The sequence below is a fragment of the Anopheles merus genome, chromosome X (genome assembly GCF_017562075.2).
Source record: "Anopheles merus strain MAF chromosome X, AmerM5.1, whole genome shotgun sequence".
Classification (NCBI taxonomy): domain Eukaryota; kingdom Metazoa; phylum Arthropoda; class Insecta; order Diptera; family Culicidae; genus Anopheles; species Anopheles merus.
Genome location: NC_054081.1, coordinates 14802735 through 14825453, shown reverse-complemented (window position 1 = coordinate 14825453; position 22719 = coordinate 14802735). Strand labels below are relative to the sequence as shown.

The window sequence follows — 22719 nt, the reverse complement described above, 5'->3', positions numbered from 1 at the left end:
TCGATATATGCAGCATCATCTTGGATTCCACGGTCCACATTGTCGAAACAGGAACCAACAAATTCGACGAGATTTGTTGTGGAAGACTTCTTTGGTAAAAAACCGTGCTGACTCGGGCTCAAATAATTGTGTACCGCAGTGAGTAGCGGTTTGTACAGAAGCAGTTCAAACACTTTAGCACATGCGCAGAGAGAGAGAGAGACTATACCACGATGATTGCTGGCTTCAAGACGGCGGTTCTTCTTATGAATCGGAACCATTCGAGCGTGTTTCCATGACACCGGATAGATTCCTGGTGCTAATAAAGCTTTACATATTTTCGATAAGATGGGTGCAACTGAGTGGCGGCAGTGTTTTAAGATGTACGCTGGAACGTTATCAGGTCCAGATGAAGTAGTCGGTTTTATATTATTGAGTGTTTGAAGTACAGTAACTTCATTAATCGGCGGTGTTACGACGGCGAATGGATCTGTGGGCCACACGAAGGATGCGGCCTTGTAAGTCAAGCCCGCTCGGGTAACCGCTGTCTTCTCAACCGCTATCGCTATCTTCTCAACCGTTTGACACCAATGATTAACCTTCTCGCTAGTTGCTCTCTCAAGTAATTTGAGGGGCCTATGCCGTAGAAGGGGGTGAAGAGGGATGAAAGATTTCTTTCTAATCCGAATATGCAAAATTAAAAAAGACGAAGTTTCTTAGAGTTGCAAAATCGGAATGATTGTTTATTGAAAGTTCGATCCCTTTTATACCCCCGGAAGCCCATACAATTTTAGGGTGTTAGTTTATCCTTTCCGAGGATAAATAGTACATAAGTGTACGTACGCGTGAGTGCCGCATGTAAGTGTTTGTGACGCATTTTTATTCCGCTTTTACAAGTAGCGTTCCCGGTTTCTAGATTCAAGTGATCGCGCACCACGCGAATTTGCAGTTTGATACGTGCGTAACGGAATTTACAGTTTGATACGTGCGTAACGGAATTAATAATCGCGAACGTAACAGGCGGTATAATAAAATCAATCACATCGGAAGGCGTATTGCTGGTGGCCTCTGCAAGTAAGTTTCGGTCATCGACTGGAACAGTGAATGCATCAGCGAAGCGGTTGGCAAAAGTGTTGCAAATATCGGACGTATCAGTACTAGTTAGTCCATTGTAGCTCAGGGATGAAGGAGTACCACTTATGTTACGTCACTCAGGGATAAAGGAGACCACTTATACATGTTGAAGCTCTGATAAATAATAAGATTATGGTTGATATAAGCAAGAGTAAAAGTAAAAGTAACGGTTAAAACTCTGTAGCACCTACATATAATACAAATTCTAGCAACCACTAACGGTACGTTACTGCGTGGCTGCTTGGATCTTTTCGCTTGAAAGGCAACGACTGTTGCAGCATGTGCAAACTATGAAACAGAATAGCAAGTCCTCTAAACAGACTACTACTCTGATCAGATTACTCATCTATTTACTCGACTTTACACATTACTCTTTTTTTTTCATTTGACATTTTCTTGCGCGCGATTTAGGTTTCGGTTGCACATTTTCTGTACTTCTCAATTGTTCAAAAAGAAAAACAAAAGATACAAACACTTAATGTCCTCATTATGAGGACATATCATAAAGAAAGACTTTTACTAAGTCAGTAACCAGCAGTGCAACAGAGATGTACATCTAGAGGGACAGGCGATTGAAACGTAATAGAGAAAGAGATATGTGACAGAATTTAAAAGGAAATTTAAAGGATACATAGTGAAGGTGTTAATTAAAACTTTGCAACCGTAAATTACTTTACAACCTGGCACATCTCTACGTACTACGCTCACCCTGGTCACTGAGCTATATTCACACGAATTGGGAATAAACGAAAAAGTGCAAGCGGAATTAGGAAGCACAGAAGAAATATCGATCTGGCCGTTAAATGGACAGGAAAAGAGAAATTAGTTCTAGAAACCAAATTCAGGCTAACAAGTTGTCCGATAATGGGGCTCTTTATGTTTTAAGTTTGTAGGCTGAAATGTCAGCCTGTCAGCTGTTTGCATTATATAGCAGGTTTCGAACAGCTATCTAAGTGGATATAATATACAGGTGGGCTTATTCCAACGTGTATTAATTTAGAAGGCTGATTTTTATCGCTTCTGTTTCTGAATGAAGATTTTAAGAGTGTTTTGTGTATTCGTCAAGCCTCCAGAAAGGTTGTTTGAACAAAAGTTTTCACCCATCTTGTCAAAAAATGATATTCAAATTTGGTTATAAAAATGCTATGAAACCACCTGGACTACATACACTTTGATTCTAGATTCCATCACCAGATCTCTTCAATGCACCTTGGGATAAATGTAAACACCACCTCGTTTTGCCATTTTTTGAGTAGGTACTCGAATCTAATTCTAGCTTTGAGGGTGGAATAATCTAGACCAGCGGTCGGCAAACTTGGTAGGCAAAGGGCCAAATTTAGAAAATGATCGAGACCCGCGGGCCAGGAACAGGCTTTTTCATTTCCTCATCCTCTCACGCTGCAAAAAATATTGAGGATATTCCTGGGATGATACAAAAGTCTCAACAGCTGAAAAATTACCGAAGCAAATGTGCATTCAGTAATTATCAAAATGCTTTATGGACAAGTAATGTCATGTCAGATGAATTGATAACTGATTTCTTAAGAAAAAGCACTTTGACAATCGATTTACTCGTAAACAACACCAACGATTCCACGTCATTCTCGTTAAAGCAACAAGGTTTTTTTTAATGTTCGTTTTTTCTTGTTCGTTTTTTTTAATGTTCGTTCGTATTTGAACGATTGAAAATCTCCCTAAAAAAGGCACAAAAGAAACCGACTGATTTGTATGAAATTAAGAAAAACGAATAGCAGAAAATATATTGTCGTAAGAAAAAAATTTGGACCTATTTCACTATATCTAAAACTTTGTATTGCATGTATTTCGTATGCGAAAGTCAAATGCTATCCAATCGTGAAGTCGCATGCAAAACTTTAAATAATTTTTTTGTAACCAGACTTTAGTGTATCTTATCTATATAAAATCTCGAATGCGACATTCCCATGCCTTTGCCTGCCCCGTATGCCTTCATTCCGAAAGACTTATTGACGTGTTTAAAAAACAATGTTAAAATTACATAACGGTTGCATTAAAAAATTAACAATGGATTTATCATGGGTTTTACTTCGGCTACACTAACAAAACGACGTCGTATAAGCCCATTTCGGCATTTTAGTCACCAACATTTTGGCACTTTTAGGCAACAACCAAAGCATCGAAAGAAAGTCCAGGTTCATTGTTGAGGTCAAAAAAAAGCTGAAAATGAAGACAGAGGGACAAGGGACTACATTAGTGCGTTAGCGGGGCTGGGAGATTGATGCAACCCGTCAAACAGTGAAATAGTACTTGAGAAACATTAATAAACTGATCAGGAATTAGAAATCACCTTCGTTGGCTTCGCAGCGGCAAATAATGACGCCAAAACTCAATGCGATCATTTCAGCTGAATTTCGGCAGTATTTTGATATGACACCCTAGTCCGCAAATTGGTTCAACATCCGTTTCATGTGTTCCCTCGATTTTTCGATCGAAGGTAGAACTCAATTTATGCCTGCACGCACGTCTTCGTCCACCATGGCGAAAATTCCGGATAACTGACCAAAGGCAACTCGTAAAGTCTTAGATTTATTTGTGAAAGTATGTTTAAATAAATACCTTTAAATTGCTAAAGAAATATAAATGTAAAGAAATTATCTGTTCTAGTTTGTTTTCTACAACCAGCCGAATTTTTTTTCTGCAAACGCTATTTTTTCATGCAAATGTTACGGGGATATTGACCTCGAGATCGAACGTACTAAACAGTCCATCATATCATAGTACTTTAATTAAAATTGAAACAGTACAGTATAAAATGTTATACTCGAGGATCTTCAGTAATTTGTGTACGAATAATAATTTTTTTCCATTTTTCAAAATCAGTCATTTCCTTTCGCGGGCCGGATTGAATGTTGCGGCGATCTAGACTGAAAATTGCAGGCCTTATCAGTTTGAAATCCCGGCCAAACTGATAAGGCTTACGAGCTCATAGCATCGTACAGTTTCATCCTGGCTATGCTATCATATGTGGCTTTGAAGTCAATGAAGAGATGGTATGTGTCGTGTCTGTATTCAGCCATTTTCTACAAAATCTACCACTTGGTGAAGACTTATTATGTGGTTGCTTTTCTGTTTCAGAATCCTCTTTGATAGTTTTCGACTATCTCTTAGACGTGATGGACAACACGATCCTAAAGGATCAGGGAGAATATTTTAAAGGCGGTATTCAACACCGTAATACCCCTGTAGTTGTTGCAGTTCAACATGTCTCCCTTGTTGTATTTGGGGTAGATGATGCCGAGATTCCAATCACAAAGCATCGATTCGCTATCCCACATCTCAGTAACAATTTGATTATTTTCGTTTTCTAGTCATCCACCACCATTCTGGACCAGTTGAACAGCAATTCCCTCCGTTCTGGGTGCCTTGTATTTTTTTTAGCCGAAGGAAAGCTTTTTGTGTTTCTTATATGATAGGTAGCAATAGCATGACACTATCTGCTAGTGGAGCCTCTAGCTGTTCGTTAAAATTCATCAAAGTACTGAGCCCACCGCGAGAGGACCTTTGGCTGGTTACTAACCAGAAATCTCCATCTTTGTTGCGACAGCAGATTACCTTAGGTACAACGTTGTTACGGTTACTTGCCAGGTGAAGGTGGATGGAAAACTCTCAGGACCTTTTGCTACCACCAAAGGTCTGCGCCAGGGGGACGGGTTTTCCTGTCTCCTATTCAACCTGGCGCTAGAGAGGGCTATCCGTGATTTCAAGATCGAGACTACGGGAACCATCTTTTATAAGTCATCCCAGATACTGGCATACCATGATGATATAGACATCATTGGTTGCTGCTCTCCTATGTAGCAGAAGCCTATCAAAGGATCGAGCAGGCGGCAGAGAACCTTGGATTGTAGATAAACAAAGCAAAGACCAAACTGTTGGTGACCAGATCAGCGGTCCTACCAACAAAAAATCCAAACCTACGTAGGCTTGACGTACAGACAGGTGAACACACTTTTGAAGTCGTCCCAGAATTCACCTATCTTGTGTCAAAGGTCAGCAACGACAATAGAATGGTTGCTGAGTTGCGCACAAGGATGCTGACTGCCAACCGGTCATTCTTCAGCCTGGGAAATCAGTTCACTTCAAAGAACCTGTCGCACTTCAAAGACGACGCTGGGACTATATAGCACCTATATAGTACCGGTACTCACATACGCCTTTGAGACATGGGCACTGTCCAAATCTGACGAAACCCTCTTAGCCGCGTTCGAGAGGAAGATGCTCAGCTGGATACATGGCCCGTATGTGTGGAAGGACAATGGAGGAGCCGCTATAATGACGAGCTATACGATATGTACGGCGACATAACTGTCGTGCAGCGTATCAAGCTCGCCAGGCTCCGGTGGGCTGGCCATGTTATACCATGTTATGCCATGGAAACGGACGATTCCGCCGGTAAAGTCTTTTTAGGCCGTCCACAAAGACAGAGGAGGCGTGGTAGGGCCAAATTGAGGTGGCAAGATAGCGTGGAGGTGTCGGCCATTAAGGCCGGGATAACGGATAGGCAGACGAAGGTGCGAGACCGTGAGCGGTTTCGGACACTTCTCAGGCAGGCCAAGACCGCAAAGCGGTCGTAGCGCAGGATAAGTAAGTAAGTAAATGAGAAAAAGTATTTTCAACACTTCTGGTAATGTTTGCAGTTATGCTTCATATAATGTTAAGATAGCAGTGATCTTTAATCTGTTTGCAACTGAGAAGTCAAAAAGAACTTACCATTTTGAACTAACGTAGGGCAAATGTATCATCAAACCAGTTTGATCAACAGCGCATGCAGAGCAAAATCCACAGCGAAACGAAACAATTGACTAGCGAAATATTCGACAGAACACGCTGCCATTGATGTATTGTTTTCGAGTTCAAATAAAAAATCTTAAGCTGGTTTTGAACATTGTTCAACTATAAGTAAACATTTGACGTCTAACTCAAATACTGATACCTTTTTGAAATTCGAATAATCGAAACCAAACAGGTGATACCCTTATCTGTATCCGTTTTGTGTTTGGAGTTTAGAATTTTGTTTGTGCCTTCTTTTACAAAAATAATTTGAATGAATTTTCTAATAATTAATCCCAATCCTTCCAAAATTAATAATTGACTATTACTACAACATCAATTTATATTAGACTCCAAACAATTGAATTTCAACAAAATGTTCATCGAGGAGAAGAACCCGGGTAATATAAACGTTAATTTTGGGGAAAGCAAATGTGTAGTTATGTTCTTGTTATGTTACAATGTTCAGAAAGGCATGAGTATTTCAATTAGACGTCAAATGATTACTTATAGCTCTGGATGGCACTACGGAAAGAGACTCGAATGATTCATCTTGGTTCAAACGATGGTTCTTCCCACTTGGCACGCCTGCTTGTAGCCATATCAATTATCGTAGTAGTACATAAGAATATTCATTGGAGGAACCTAGAGGGGAGTAGGGGAAGACTGGCAAGCTGCTAGTGTGCTACCGGCCGGTGCTCAGACAGCAGAGGTACCCGGTCTCTGTTAGTACTCGCAGCAGGTGCTGCAACACACCGGCACTACCATTGATGTGCAAACATCGCTCTTTGTGATTCAAAGGAAAAAAGCCCTTTTGTATACAGGTGAACAGACACTTCGAGAGTTTATTGTTTTGATGCAACTAATGGCTGGGTGGTATTGCCAAGTGCATCGAGGACTGGTGTTATTGTCGATAACATGCAGTTGCACATACCTTACATATACTTACTTACTTATCCGGCGCTACAACCGCTTTGCGGTCTTGGCCTGCCTCAGAAGTGTCCGAAACCGCTCACGGTCTCGCACCTTTGTCTGCCTATCCGTTATCCCGGCCTTAAAGGCCGACACCTCCACGCTATCTTGCCACCTCAATTTGGCCCTACCACGCCTCCTCTGTCCTTGTGGACGGTCTAAAAAGACTTTATCGTCCGTTTCCATGCGTATAATATGGCCAGTCCACCGGATCCTGGCGAGCTTGATACGCTGTACGACAGTGAGGTCGCCGTACATCTCGTATAGTTCGTCATTATAGCGGCTCCTCCATTGTCCTTCCACACATACGGGCCATGTATCCTTCTGAGCATCTTCCTCTCGAACGGGGCTAAGAGGGTTTCGTCAGATTTGGACAGTGTCCATGTCTCAGAGGCATATGTGAGTACTGGTACTATATAGGTACTATATAGTCCCAGCTTCGTCCGTCGCGACAGGTTCTTTGAGGTGAACTGCTTTTTCAGGCTGTAGAAAGACCGGTTGGCAGCCAGCATCCTTGCGCGCAACTCAGCTTCCATGCTATTGTCGTTGCTGACCTTTGATCCCAGATAGGTTAATTGTGGGACGACTTCAAAAGTGCGTTCACCTATCTGCACGTCACGCCTACGTAGATTCTGATTATTTGTTGGCGGGCCCGCTGATGTTGCCACCATCAGTTTGGTCTTTGCCTCGTTTATCTGCAATCCAAGGTTCTCTGCCACCTGCTCGATATCTTGGTAGGCTTCTGCTACATAGTAGAGCCACAGATCATTTATGTCTATATCATCAGCGTATGCCAGGATCTGGGTTGACTTATAGAAGATGGTTCTCGTAGTCTCCACCCTCGAGTCACGGATGGCTCTCTCTAGCGCCAGGTTGAATAAGAGACAAGCAAGCCCGTCCCCCTGGCGCAGACCTTTGGTGGTAGCAAAAGGTCCTGAGAGTTTTCCATCCACCCTCACCTGGCATGTGACGTTGGTCATAGTCATTCTAACTAGCCTTATCAGTTTGGCCGGGATTCCAAAAGGGTTCATACAGTTTTACCCTGGCTATGCTATCATATGCGGCTTTGAAGTCAATGAAGAGAGGTACCTTACATATAACAGCTTTTTAAAACTAGAAACACACTTGATAAGAAAATAATGCTACAAAATGAGAATAGCATGAAGAATCAGAAATGGTACGCCTTCGGACACTAATACAGAAATCTTATTACTAGTTGTCTTGTGCTTAACTAAGATCGGTAATTAAAATAATTGAAGTAAAGAAATAAACGATAAAATGTTAAAACACTCTATAGTATGCAAAAATGCTTGCATGCAAAGCAATATGCGCAAACGCTGCAAACAAAAATGTAAATATACGTTCTTGGCAGTTGCTAGCTTTCAAACCACGGCTTGAGACGCATACTCAAGAGGGGCAGAAAACTGTGTAGCCATTTTGTATGCAGAACGAAATATTGCTGAAAAGAAGCATTCATACAATACATGTCCATTAGTGATAAGGAACCACACAGTGCACTTTGCTAGTGGAATGTACTTACGATCGATCGATGTTAGTTGATGAGGTTTTCCACCAGCGGCCTCGAATTTGTAAGCACTGTAGGGGAGTAACAACATAAAATCTCGCTTAGTTACACCGTTACTTCACATTTTCGACGTAGCTTCTAATGCAATGTTAGATGCTACCATACCTGTTATTTTACAATTTCGAGCAAACTGCTTCGGTGGACATCATTCCGATCCATTGGTGTTATACTAAGTTGTGTTGTGTTTTTTTTTTTTGAATGAATTTTATGCGTTTTTCTATTTTTATATCATTTTTATAAAGATTTCTTATTAGCTTCTAAAATAGTTTATTGTAACGATTCCCCCCAAACATAATTAATTTTACATAATCCATAGCAGGATAGTCAGTCCTGCGTACTATGGGGGCCATCGTACATCAAGGGCGAGTCTGGAGAATTATTGTTGAGCGGGCCATGTCAACGACGGGAATGTGAGATAAAAAGTAAGAAAGAGATCGATAGAGATCGAGAAAGAGAAAGAGAGATAAACAGCGAGCGAGAGGGGTATAGTGAATAAGAGAAAAAAAAGAGAGCAAGAGCGGGAAGCAAACATAAACATCGTTAAGTATATTGTGACTTTGAACTGCAGAAAACAAATTTACCTTCAAGCCTGATAGGTGTGCCTCGAGCTCCAGTACACATCGAACCCTGCTCGAACTTGGTTAGCTGAAGGTTAAACTTAGATTCCTTTTAGTTAGCTTGGGATACTGCGGTAATTATGAATGGATTATTACTTGAATTTGTGGTCGTGGGATTTATGGTTGAGGGAGAATTGTGCAAATAACCTACCTTGATTTGGTTAATGAATGTCATAGAAGCCATTTGATTCATGCAATTTGTGTCGACAAGATGCAAGCTGAAAAGAAAGCAGTATGTTGTTCTTGTGAATGATCTTAAAGTGATGTATTGCCGTATTTCCGTAGGGCACAGGAGAATAGTTCAGACTGGGCCAGACACTTACACTCAATATAGCGATAGATCGATACGGTCAACGGGCACGGACACAGGCTGGGGAACATTCAAACACCCTCAGCGACGTTAGGTAACCACTAGCGTCACTGACCCTCTCTGTTGGTATATGCAGTACTGATACTGCACATTCCGGCTGACACCACGAGGAGGTAGAGATAGGATTTTGTCAGCCATAGTCACATTTATTTGGTGGATATTATTCACAAAGGTTTTTCGCGTTTCATATCAGATCCATAGTTTGTGAAGCTTCGAGTACGAAGCGAAAAGATTATTATTATTATGATTATCATTATTATCACTATACAAGCACTACTAAATTTCAAAGAATACAAAGAACGTCTCCGTCTCACTGCCGTGGTAACAGTGAACTGAGATAATAATCTTGATTTTGCTATGTAATTTTTGTTTGCCACCTATGTTAGGTATTTTGGCCCGTTGGAGATTAACTAATAAATAATAATAAATTTCCTACGCTATTTCCTACGATATTTCCTTACCCTTATTCATACGCTGCGCGTTTACTATCGCATTTACGTGGTTCGGGTATACATCCGATACTTAGTGAATTAATTAGTAATTATAAAATGTATAATAATTGACTATTGAATTAGCTGCATTAGCTAAATTCCACTACATTAGCAGACCATTTTTGGGCATATAAACAAACATCTTAATTGGTAGCCTCTAGTAAGCTGAAATTTTTAATTTTAACTGATCGCGAGATTCAATGGCGTGTTTACGCAAATGACCTTTTCCCCTTAAATTAGAGCCTTGAACTTCTCTTAAACCGCACCGGCTTGATTGAGTTTCAGAACAAACGCCTTAAAATCGACTATGATAGGTTGTTTTATTGCATTCTTCGTGATCCGCTAGGAAATAATGTTGTGGATCCTTTCAATCGACTGTGTAGATTGTGACTGTGTCATTGTGTCCTTAGTATGTAGAAAATCATCAATATCTGAATGTATAACGTGGTATAAAATGCCTCTTTCTTTGTCAAATATCTGCATGAAATGAATGTAAAGTCAAGATCCACAATTTGTGGTGTTTCGAACACCATTCTAGAAGATCACAGATAAAAATTTAGAACAAGAATCACGTGTTGGGAATTGCTCTGCACTCTTCAACTGTACTATTTAAAACATGATCTAAAATCGATACAGCTGAGCGTTTCTCGAAATACGCGGAATCGGAGATAAGCCGTTTTCTAAATTTTACATATTAATGTCGTGTAATTACAAATATTAAAAATCAGAAATATCAGAACTTTCTACATGAATCGTATCCATTAAATGAAGTGTATAAAATTACCGAATGTAATAAATATACCTCTGTAATGGGATGGGATCCGAAGCCCTCCGAGGGATAACATAGGCTCTCCCATCCAACTCCTATTCCGACACGTCCTCGTCGTGCAGAGTGGTAACATGTGCCTTCATATATCCTAGCTTGGGTACACGGGCTAGATCCAACCCCTTGGGCGGATGGTGGCATATGGCGAACCAGGAGGGGGGTGGGTATCCCAGGAAACTGGGTGCCTGAACGTCGGGGGGGCAACCCGACGCTAAATAAAACGGCCACGTGGGCGCAGGGCCAGTCACCCAGTCCCATGGAACAACTGACTACAGAAAGCATCAGAAGGATACGAAACGGACTTAACGATACCGACCCAACGCAATGCCCCCGGACAACGATTAAAATGGGCTCATGGAACGTACGCACTCTTAGCAAAGCCGGAGCCTTGAAACAACTTGATGACGCCCTAGCCACATTGAGCATGGACCTCGTAGCTCTACAAGAGATTCGGTGGCTAGGGAACGGTGTGCACAACAGGCGTGGTAAGCAATGCTACGATATTTACTACAGCTGCCACGACCGCCACCACGTGCTCGGAACGGGTTTCGCCGTAGGTCCCCGGCTGAAATCCGTAATCAAAGATTTCAAGGCTATAAACGATAGGCTATGCACCCTGCGCATGCGAGGCAAATTTTTTAATATAAGCCTCATAAACGTTCACGCCCCTACCGAAGATAAAGAGGAAGAGGAGAAGGACCTTTTTTACGGCCGCCTCGCTAGAACTATAGATGCGTGCCCCAGGCATGACCTCAAAATCATCCTGGGGGACTTCAACGCAAAAGTCGGTAGGGAGCCAATGTACCGCCAATACACTGGCTGTCACAGTCTGCATGAGCACAGTAACGATAATGGTAGTAGATTGGTCCAGTTCGCCGCAGCGAACAATCTGGTTGTAGGAAGTACCAAATTTGCGCGGAGGGACATCCACAAAATGACGTGGGCGCACCCGGATGGCGAATCCTTCAACCAGATCGACCACGTGTTAATAAGCCGCCGACGACAGTCGAGCCTGTTAAACGTCAGAACTTATCGAGGAGCCAATATCGATTCCGATCACTACTTGGTTGGCTTAGTGATACGTTGTAGAATCGCCCGCCCCCGCACCAATGGGGGCGGAGAAAACACGCAGCCTCGGCTCAACACGGACTCTCTAAGGGACATTACTGTCCAACAGGAATTCAAAGCCGCTTTAGACGAGTCTCTACTACCAGAAAACAGATATGAAACTACGAGCGAGAGGTGGAACGCTCTAAAAACAAAAATAATAAACTGTGCAAGAAATATACTCCCACCACGTCGTGGCAACACCAAATCTGGCTGGTTCGACGATGAATGCAGACAAGTGACCGAACGTAAGAATACTGCATACCGAGCAATGCAGCAACGGCATAGAACGCGGGCATGCGCAGAGGAATATTCACGGCTCAGACGCGAAGAGAAACGAGTTCACCGCTCTAAGAAGCATGCTTTGGAAGAGCAAAACATGCGGGAACTCGAGCAAACCAGAGAGGCGTACGGACCGACACGAAAGTTTTACCAAGCGATAGCAGGTCACCGAAACAACGTGGTACCTAAGGTAACCTGCTGTCGCAACAAGGATGGAGATCTGGTTAGTAACCAGCCAGAGGTCCTCTCGCGGTGGGCTCAGTACTTTGATGAATTACTCAACGACCAGTTAAACGAACAGCTAGAAGCGCCACTAGCAGATAGTGTCATGTTACTGCCACCTAGCATAGAAGAAACACGAAAGGCTATCCGTCGGCTGAAAAATAACAAGGCACCCGGAACCGACGGAATTGCAGCTGAACTGGTCAAGAATGGAGGTGCACGACTAGAAAACGAGATTCATCAAATTGTTACTGAGGTGTGGGATAGCGAATCGATGCCTTGTGATTGGAATCTCGGCATCATCTACCCCGTATACAAGAAGGGAGACAGGTTGGACTGCAACAACTACAGGGGTATTACGGTGTTGAATACCGCCTATAAAATATTCTCCCTGATCCTTCAGGATCGCCTTGTCCCGCACGTCGAAGAGATAGTAGGAAACTATCAAAGAGGATTCCGAAACGGAAAATCAACCACTGATCAGATCTTCACCATGCGGCAGATCTTGGAGAAGATGGCTGAATTCAAAAACGACACATACCATCTCTTCATAGACTTCAAAGCCGCATACGATAGCATAGCCAGGGTAAAACTGTACGACGCTATGAGCTCATTTGGAATCCCGGCCAAACTGATAAGGCTAGTTAGAATGACTATGACCAACGTCACATGCCAGGTGAGGGTGGATGGAAAACTCTCAGGACCTTTTGCTACCACCAAAGGTCTGCGCCAGGGGGACGGGCTTGCCTGTCTCCTATTCAACCTGGCGCTAGAGAGAGCCATCCGTGACTCGAGGGTGGAGACTACGAGAACCATCTTCTATAAGTCAACCCAGATCCTGGCATACGCTGATGATATAGACATCATTGGTCTGCGGCTCTCCTATGTAGCAGAAGCCTACCAAGGGATTGAGCAGGCGGCAGAGAGCCTCGGATTGCAGATAAACGAGGCAAAGACCAAACTGATGGTGGCAACATCAGCGGACCTACCAATAAATAATCCGAATCTACGTAGGCGTGACGTACAGATAGGTGAACGCACTTTTGAGGTCGTCCCACAATTCACCTATCTTGGGTCAAAGGTCAGCAACGACAACAGCATGGAAGCTGAGTTGCGCGCAAGGATGCTGGCTGCCAACCGGTCATTCTACAGCCTGAAAAAGCAGTTTACCTCAAAGAACCTGTCGCGACGGACGAAGCTGGGACTATATAGTACCTATATAGTACCAGTACTCACATACGCCTCTGAGACATGGACACTGTCCAAATCTGACGAAACCCTCTTAGCTGCGTTCGAGAGGAAGATGCTCAGAAGGATACTTGGCCCCGTATGTGTGGAAGGACAATGGAGGAGCCGCTATAATGACGAGCTATACGAGATGTACGGCGACCTCACTGTCGTGCAGCGTATCAAGCTCGCCAGGCTCCGGTGGGCTGGCCATGTTATACGCATGGAAACGGACGACCCAGCCCGTAAAGTCTTTTTAGGCCGTCCACAAGGACAGAGGAGGCGTGGTAGGCCCAAATTGAGGTGGCAAGATGGCGTGGAGGCGTCCGCCATTATGGCCGGGATAACGGACTGGCAGACGAAGGCGCGAGACCGTGAGCGGTTTCGGACACTCCTGAGGCAGGCCAAGACCGCAAAGCGGTTGTAGTGCCGGATAAGTAAGTAAGTAATAAATATACCAAGAAATCAAATGTATTTTAGCTGAAAACGTGAAATTCGACGTGCGAGGATACTCCAGATACGTGGATTTTTCTGGAAAGCATAAAACGCGTATCTCAAGAGCAGACTGTACATAGTCGCCAGCGCCAATAGTGCTGAATAGCACAACTAGGTTAGTTTTCCATAAAATGTAATGAGGCTGCGTCGTTGATATTATGCTAGAAAATTATGGTTTGTGTCATGTTTATGGCAAGCTACCCTATTAACAATTTCAAAATATTTCAACATCGTGTTAACGTCGTTCGTACGTTCAAACGACGTCAGGTAATTGACGCATTTAGGACAATATAAAACAAAGCGAATAAAAGAAAAATAAAAACACTCTAGGTATGGTCTGCTTTCTGGGGTAGTTTGGAGCTCCCGAAATTATTCAATATCTCGCCGGAAAAGTCAATTATATGCTCGGGGCAGTGGAGAGGGGATATTAGGCTTTATCCCATGACGGACTTGTTATTCCAGCGTTTCGAATCACACAAGGGAATATTTCAGTCAGTTGGGAAAATTTTGCACAACGTTAGGGGAATGTTGCAAGCACACTGTGGAAATTTGCAATCATGTTATCTTAAGTATCCTGGCGAACTAAGAATAATTTTAATTTTAAGTTTGGATATAAGAATTTGATGTTCAATGCGACATAAGTCCGCGCACATATGTAGTTCGTGACTTAGGTGTACAGCTAGATAGTAGATTGACTCTTCAAGATCACTATGAGTTATGTATTTCAAAAGTTTTTCTTATGTCAGGATTACGTGTTGAAAAAGGCTTTAGTGATCCACATACCTTAAAATTCTTATATTGTGCTATAGTAGTTTAAGGCCACGAGCTCTATTTAGCACTGAATTCAGGACAACGGAACTTGGCACCAAATACCCTTTACTCATAATGATAAATGTATATAGCTCTTTAACAATTTGAGTGTCATGGCTATCATATATGATAGCCAGGAATAATTGGCTTTCAATCTTAATATCTTGTAACAGATAGGGCGTATTATTATGAAAAGACCAACAAACATGATAAACTTAATAAATCCTACCACGGAGATATAATTAAGCATGATAAATAAGTAAAATTTACAACAATGTTTTGGGGTGTTCAAAGCGTCCGCTACAGTCTGATGACAGCACCACAGTATGCTTGCAACATTATCCTACCGATTTGCAACATTCTCCTAACTGGTGGAGCTATTCCCTTATATGATTCAAAACCCTGCAAGTTGTACGAGTTGACGATTGCTTTACGGGACTGCTCCCATATTTTAGTTACCGATGATTGTGTTCACTGTTCACATCGTAAAAAATGAAATTAATGATTCAAAACAGCTCAATGTTCCACTCTTTAATTTGTTGCTTCATTGTCGGTGGTGTCGAGATCATAAAAAAATATTGTTGTTGTTTTTATTTATTCTTGGCGGGGTTGAAACACTTTATATGAATTTTAAATAAACGTCGTCACCAAGGAAGGGATTTTCGTCATGTACGGTTAAGTTGTTAGTCAAAAGGTTAAGAAAGGCTGCCGATTTAATCATTGTTTTCAACGACTTTTTTCTAAGTGAATAGCAATTGTTGATTTTATCATTGATATCCATATCATACACATAACACATATATGTTTAATAAATTATAAGATTAAGGTTGATAGATGCAAGAATAAAAGTAAAAATTGCGTAAATAAACAATAAGATTAAGGTTGATCGATGCAAGAATTTTTTTTGCAGATTGCATTAAAAGTGATTCAGGTCGAACTTCTTATAGACCAATACTTCCGGCTACTGATCTGTTCAATTATCAACACGCCTTTGTTTACGACTGATTAGGAATACAAATCTCAGTTTAATCGCTCGTATCGTGCATAGTTCAAAATCTGAGTGTGTATGCTTGTACACATTTACCTTTGAAAGATGTGTCATACATAAAATACCCAAACAGTTAAAACTCTCTAGCTCATTTACTGGAAATTAAGTATTCATGCATTTTTATCGATATTTTCTATCACACACAGTGGCGGATTAAGACGAGTGGAGGCTCTAAGCGGTCACACAAGTGTAGGCCTGGTCTTGGGAAATGTTCTCATTCAGAGAAGGAATGACTAGTAATTTTACTTGCGAGCGGGGGTTCCATTTTTTGGGGCCCCTCAAGACCACGGGGCCCAACGCGGCCACTTAGTTTGCTTCGCGCTTAATCCGCCCCTAATCCCGCATGAAAAATGTCTACTAAAACTAAGTAAAAATGAAAATCATTACATGACTTTACATACCTATATTCGTTTAACCAAGTCATCTGTTATGCTGCCGTTCTGTTGTCCAAACCTTAATGTTGTACCTTAACTGTCGTTCCAGAATTCGTTCTACAGTATTTCATTGTTTCAAGAAACGAAACAATTGACTAGCGAAATTTTCGACAGAACACGCTGCCAGTGATGCATTGTTGTCGAGTTCAAATAAAAAATCTTAAGCTAGTTTTGAACATTGTTCAACTATAAGTAAACATTTGACGTCTAACTCAAATACTCGATTAACTCGAAATTCGATTAATCGAAACCAAACAAGTGATACCCTTAACTTTATTCGTTTTGTGTTTGGAGTTAAGAGTTTTGTTTGTGCCTTCATTTACAAATATAGTTTGAATGAATTTTCTAATAATTTATCCCAATCCTTCCAAAATTAATAATTGACTATTACTACAACATCAATTTATATTAGACTCCAAACAATTGAATCTCAACAAAATGTTCATCGAGGAGAAGAACCCGGGTAATATAAACGTACGTTAATTTTGGGGAAAGCAAATGTGTAGTTATGTTCTTGTTATGTTACAATGTTCAGAAAGGCATGAGTATTTCAATTAGACGTCAAATGATTACTTATAGCTCTGGATGGCACTACGGAAAGAGACTCGAATGATTCATCTTGGTTCAAACGATGGTTCTTCCCACTTGGCACGCCTGCTTGTAGCCATATCAATTGTCGTAGTAATACATAAGAATATTCACTGGAGGCACCTAGAGTGGAGTAGGGGAAGACTGGCAAGCTGCTAGTGTGCTACCGGCCGGTGCTCAGACAGCAGAGGTACTCGGTCTCTGTTAGTACTCGCAGCAGGTGCTGCAACACACCGGCACTACCATTGATGTGCAAACATCGCTCTTTGTGATTCAAAGGAAAAAAGCCCTTTTGTATACATGTGAACAGGCACTTCGAGATTTTATTGTTTTGATGCATCTAATGGCTGGGTGGTATTGCCATGTGCATGGAGGACTGGTGTTATTGTCGATAACATGCAGTTGCACATACCTTACATATAACAGCTTTTTAAAACTAGAAACACACTTGATAAGAAAATAATGCTACAAAATGAGAATAGCATGAAGAATCAGAAATGGTACGCCTTCGGACACTAATACAGAAATCTTATTACTAGTTGTCTTGTGCTTAAATAAGATCGGTAATTAAAATAATTGAAGTAAAGAAATAAACGATAAAATGTTAAAACACTCTATAGTATGCAAAAATGCTTGCATGCAAAGCAATATGCGCAAACGCTGCAAACAAAAATGTAAATATACGTTCTTGGCAGTTGCTAGCTTTCAAACCACGGCTTGAGACGCATACTCAAGAGGGGCAGAAAACTGTGTAGCCATTTTGTATGCAGAACGAAATATTGCTGAAAAGAAGCATACATACAATACATGACCATTAGTGATAAGGAACTACACAGTGCACTTTGCTAGTGGAATGTACTTACGATCGATCGATGTTAGTTGATGAGGTTTTCCACCAGCGGCCTCGAATTTGTAAGCACTGTAGGGGAGTAACAACATAAAATCTCGCTTAGTTACACCGTTACTTCACATTTTCGACGTAGCTTCTAATGTAATGTTAGATGCTACCATACCTGTTATTTTACAATTTCGAGCAAACTGCTGCGGTGGACATCCTTCCGATCCATCGGTGTTATACTAAGTTGTGTTGTGTGTGTTTTTTTTTCAATGGATTTTATGCGTTTTTCTATTTTTTTATCATTTTTATAAAGACTTCTTATTAGCTTCTAAAATAGTTTATTGTAACGATTCCCCCCAAACATAATTAATTTTACATAATCCATAGCAGGATAGTCAGTCCTGCGTACTATGGGGGCCATCGTACATCAAGGGCGAGTCTGGAGAATTATTGTTGAGCGGGCCATGTCAACGACGGGAATGTGAGATAAAAAGTAAGAAAGAGATCGATAGAGATCGAGAAAAAGAAAGAGAGATAAACAGCGAGCGAGAGGGGTATAGTGATAAAGAGAAAAAAAAGAGAGCAAGAGCGGGAAGTAAACATAAACAACGTTAAGTATATTGTGACTTTGAACTGCAGAAAACAAATTTACCTTCAAGCCTGATAGGTGTGCCTCGAGCTCCAGTACACATCGAACCCTGCTCGAACTTGGTTAGCTGAAGGTTAAACTTAGATTCCTTTTAGTTAGCTTGGGATACTGCGGTAATTATGAATGGATTATTACTTGAATTTGTGGTCGTGGGATTTATGGTTGAGGGAGAATTGTGCAAATAACCTACCTTGATTTGGTTAATGAATGTCATAGAAGCCATTTGATTCATGCAATTTGTGTCGACAAGATGCAAGCTGAAAAGAAAGCAGTATGTTGTTCTTGTGAATGATCTTAAAGTGATGTATTGCCGTATTTCCGTAGGGCACAGGAGAATAGTTCAGACTGGGCCAGACACTTACACTCAATATAGCGATAGATCGATACGGTCAACGGGCACGGACACAGGCTGGGGAACATTCAAACACCCTCAGCGACGTTAGGTAACCACTAGCGTCACTGACCCTCTCTGTTGGTATATGCAGTACTGATACTGCACATTCCGGCTGACACCACGAGGAGGTAGAGATAGGATTTTGTCAGCCATAGTCACATTTATTTGGTGGATATTATTCACAAAGGTTTTTCGCGTTTCATATCAGATCCATAGTTTGTGAAGCTTCGAGTACGAAGCGAAAAGATTATTATTATTATGATTATCATTATTATCACTATACAAGCACTACTAAATTTCAAAGAATACAAAGAACGTCTCCGTCTCACTGCCGTGGTAACAGTGAACTGAGATAATAATCTTGATTTTGCTATGTAATTTTTGTTTGCCACCTATGTTAGGTATTTTGGCCCGTTGGAGATTAACTAATAAATAATAATAAATTTCCTACGCTATTTCCTACGATATTTCCTTACCCTTATTCATACGCTGCGCGTTTACTATCGCATTTACGTGGTTCGGGTATACATCCGATACTTAGTGAATTAATTAGTAATTATAAAATGTATAATAATTGACTATTGAATTAGCTGCATTAGCTAAATTCCACTACATTAGCAGACCATTTTTGGGCATATAAACAAACATCTTAATTGGTAGCCTCTAGTAAGCTGAAATTTTTAATTTTAACTGATCGCGAGATTCAATGGCGTGTTTACGCAAATGACCTTTTCTCCTTAAATTAGAGCCTTGAACTTCTCTTAAACGGCACCGGCTTGATTGAGTTTCATAACAAACGCGTTAAAATCGACTATGATAGGTTGTTTTATTGCATTCTTCGTGATCCGCCAGGAAATAATGTTGTGGATCCTTTCAATCGACTGTGTAGATTGTGACTGTGTCATTGTGTCCCTAGTATGTAGAAAATCATCAATATCTGAATGTATTACGTGGTATAAAATGCCTCTTTCTTTGTCAAATATCTGCATGAAATGAATGTAAAGTCAAGATCCACAATTTGTGGTGTTTCGAACACCATTCTAGAATATCACAGATAAAAATTTAGAACAAGAATCACGTGTTGGGAATTGCTCTGCACTCTTCAACTGTACTATTTAAAACATGATCTAAAATCGATACAGCTACGCGTTTCTCGAAATACGCGGAATCGGAGATAAGCCGTTTTCTAAATTTTACATATTAATGTCGTGTAATTACAAATATTAAAAATCAGAAATATCAGAACTTTCTACATGAATCGTATCCATGAAATGATAAAGTGTATAAAATTACCGAATGTAATAAATATACCAAGAAATCAAATGTATTTTAGCTGAAAACGTGAAATTCGACGTGCGAGGTTACTCCAGATACGTGGATTTTTATGGAAAGCATAAAACGCGTATCTCAAGAGCAGACTGTACATAGTCGCCAGCGCCAATAGTGCTGAATAGCACAACTAGGTTAGTTTTCCATAAAATGTAATGAGGCTGCGTCGTTGATATTATGCTAGAAAATTATGGTTTGTGTCATGTTTATGGAAAGCTACCCTACTAACAATTTCAAAATATTTCAACATCGTGTTAACGTCGAACGAACGTTCAAACGACGTCAGGTAATCGACGCATTTAAGACAATACACAACAAAGTGATTAATTAAAAACGAAAAACACTCTAAGCATGGTCGGTTTTCTAGATTAGTTTGCTCATAGGTAATTTTCTACGACAACGGACCGGCAAAGTCCGGCAAAGAATTCACCTAATTTTGTAATTCCTATCTTCGTTTTCAACTTCGTATAGAGGAAAGCGGGTCACAATGGGTATGTTTACTGAATATTCCTTTCAATATGTAACAAAACATAAATTACTCTTACACTATTAGATGCCTCTATCGATCGCTTAAAATTGTCACAAGGTAATGATCTATCTTTTGTTTTGCTGTTCAGGAAAGCCCATAACACTCTTCCAAAAAAATTTTATCAACATTAAAAGTTTTTACGCGTTTCAATCCGTAAAGTCGAATCTTTTGAAGCTGTGACTGTCACTATTATTGTAGGGACAAATACAATACTATAGCCTCATACGAACGCCATATTTTAAAAGTATCGGCCCATTTTGCCCCATGTGAAGCATTTTTGTATTTTTTGTTGCATTAGTGAAAATGCGCATTAAATTGCCTCGCTTTTTTCAGACAAATTGTATATAAACATCATATCTTTAAAAAAATAGTATGTAAAACTTCCAAGCATCCCTGTGACACTGGTTTATGCTTATTTTCGAAGTGGCATAAATTACATCAATATGCTACTTAATCTTATTTTGCATTTTTCTTGGGTATTTGTAATAAATGAGTTATAACACACTCATGGTGCTCACAGAACACTTCAATGAATACACTTTGGGTATTGAAATTGAACCTATTGGTATATCAATTACTAAACATCTTGGAGTATGACATTTCATACCGTCCAACTCTTCCAAATTTGATTGGAAAATCAATAAAAACTGAAAAGGAAAATTGGAGGCTAAATTTTACGTAGGTAGCACTGAAATTGCTTGTACATGACAATGCTCATGTACATGCTCCGAACACCGCGAGCCCAATCTCTACTCATTTGCACTCATTGCAGAGCTACTTTGGTCGAACATTTGAGTGAAGTCACTCACTTTTCAATGAGGAATTCGTTCGCTCCCATTTGTATAGGACACAATTCGCGAGGTTTTGCGGCGCGGATTCTTGTATTTTTCGCTCATTTTTTTAAATTCTTCTATGGTAATTTTAAGTCTTAATATTTAGATGAGCATTTATTTTCCTTTTCAATATTATTACCAAAAATTGCTGGGTAAAATGTAAATAGCTGAAAACAAAATTAGAAAGAGAGAAAGAGATAAAAATATCTCTTACAGATCTCTATGACACTACGATTAAAGGGGTTAACCCTTTAATTCCCGCGTACGAATATTCGGTTTCTTCTTCTTCTTGTTTTGCTCAACAACCGATGCCGGTCAAGGCCTGCCAACCCACTTGTGGGGTTGGCTTTCAGTGACTTATCGATTTCCCCCCATAGCAGGATAGTCAGTCCTACGTATGGCGGCACGGTCCATTTGGGGTATGAACCCATGACGGGCATGTTGTTAAGTCGTACGAGTTGACGACTGTACCATGAGACCGGCCACGAATATTCGGTTTAAAGGAATTTAATAATCTTTCACAAAATTATGAAATATTGCTTTGTCTGAAAACGGCGAAGAGTATTTCTTTCCTCTTTCCTTTTGAAACTTGAAAATTATGTAACAATAAATCATCCCATATTTAAGGACAATCTTTTTTAACTTTTTAATATTTTAACGTTCACTTGGAACAATAAAAAGTAGAGAATACTTCAAAATGAAAACCGTGTCACATTGAGCGTGATCACCGCCCAACTGCGATTGCAAACACGATTTGATACCCATTTTGATATGTGCAGTTGCACTCAATTTAGACAAAATGATTTCTGATTTCTGACACTTTTTCCAATAGAAATATAATTGGAAAAAAATCTAAAAAATCTTTTCGTTAAATTCAAAGTAATGCGTAGAACTAAAAAAAGTATGGAATTGTTTTAATTTGCCATCCAGTTGTGTGTAAAAAATGTTGGTTTTATATTTTACCACACGGTTGCGTTTTGATTGTGCCTATTCAAGCCTGCAAACGGTTTTGACAGTTTTAAGACAAACTGGCAGCACAGCACTAGTAATTGAAATCGCGTTTGTAATCGTAATGGGAGGAGGAGTTCATCAAAAAGCGATATTGCTCTATCTTTTTTGTTTTGCACTTTAAACATTTTGCGCTCGATGAT

At 40.5% G+C, this 22719-nt stretch overlaps 1 long non-coding RNA gene across 2 annotated transcripts; it reads right to left on the bottom strand.

Annotated features, from left to right (window-relative positions):
- Positions 1 to 7945: 7945 nt before the first annotated feature.
- LOC121597980 lies at positions 7946 to 19016 on the bottom strand. Of its 2 annotated transcripts, XR_006005497.1 has the most exons (7): positions 18846 to 19016; positions 18674 to 18740; positions 18487 to 18591; positions 18010 to 18273; positions 17860 to 17915; positions 17409 to 17778; positions 7946 to 7983 (listed from the first exon to the last, which is right to left on the bottom strand). It is a non-coding gene; the product is annotated as an uncharacterized LOC121597980 (long non-coding RNA). The 2 variants fall into 2 exon arrangements; XR_006005496.1 differs by lacking the exon at positions 7946 to 7983 and having other exon boundaries at positions 14002 to 17778.
- Between the last annotated feature and the right edge of the window lie 3703 nt (positions 19017 to 22719).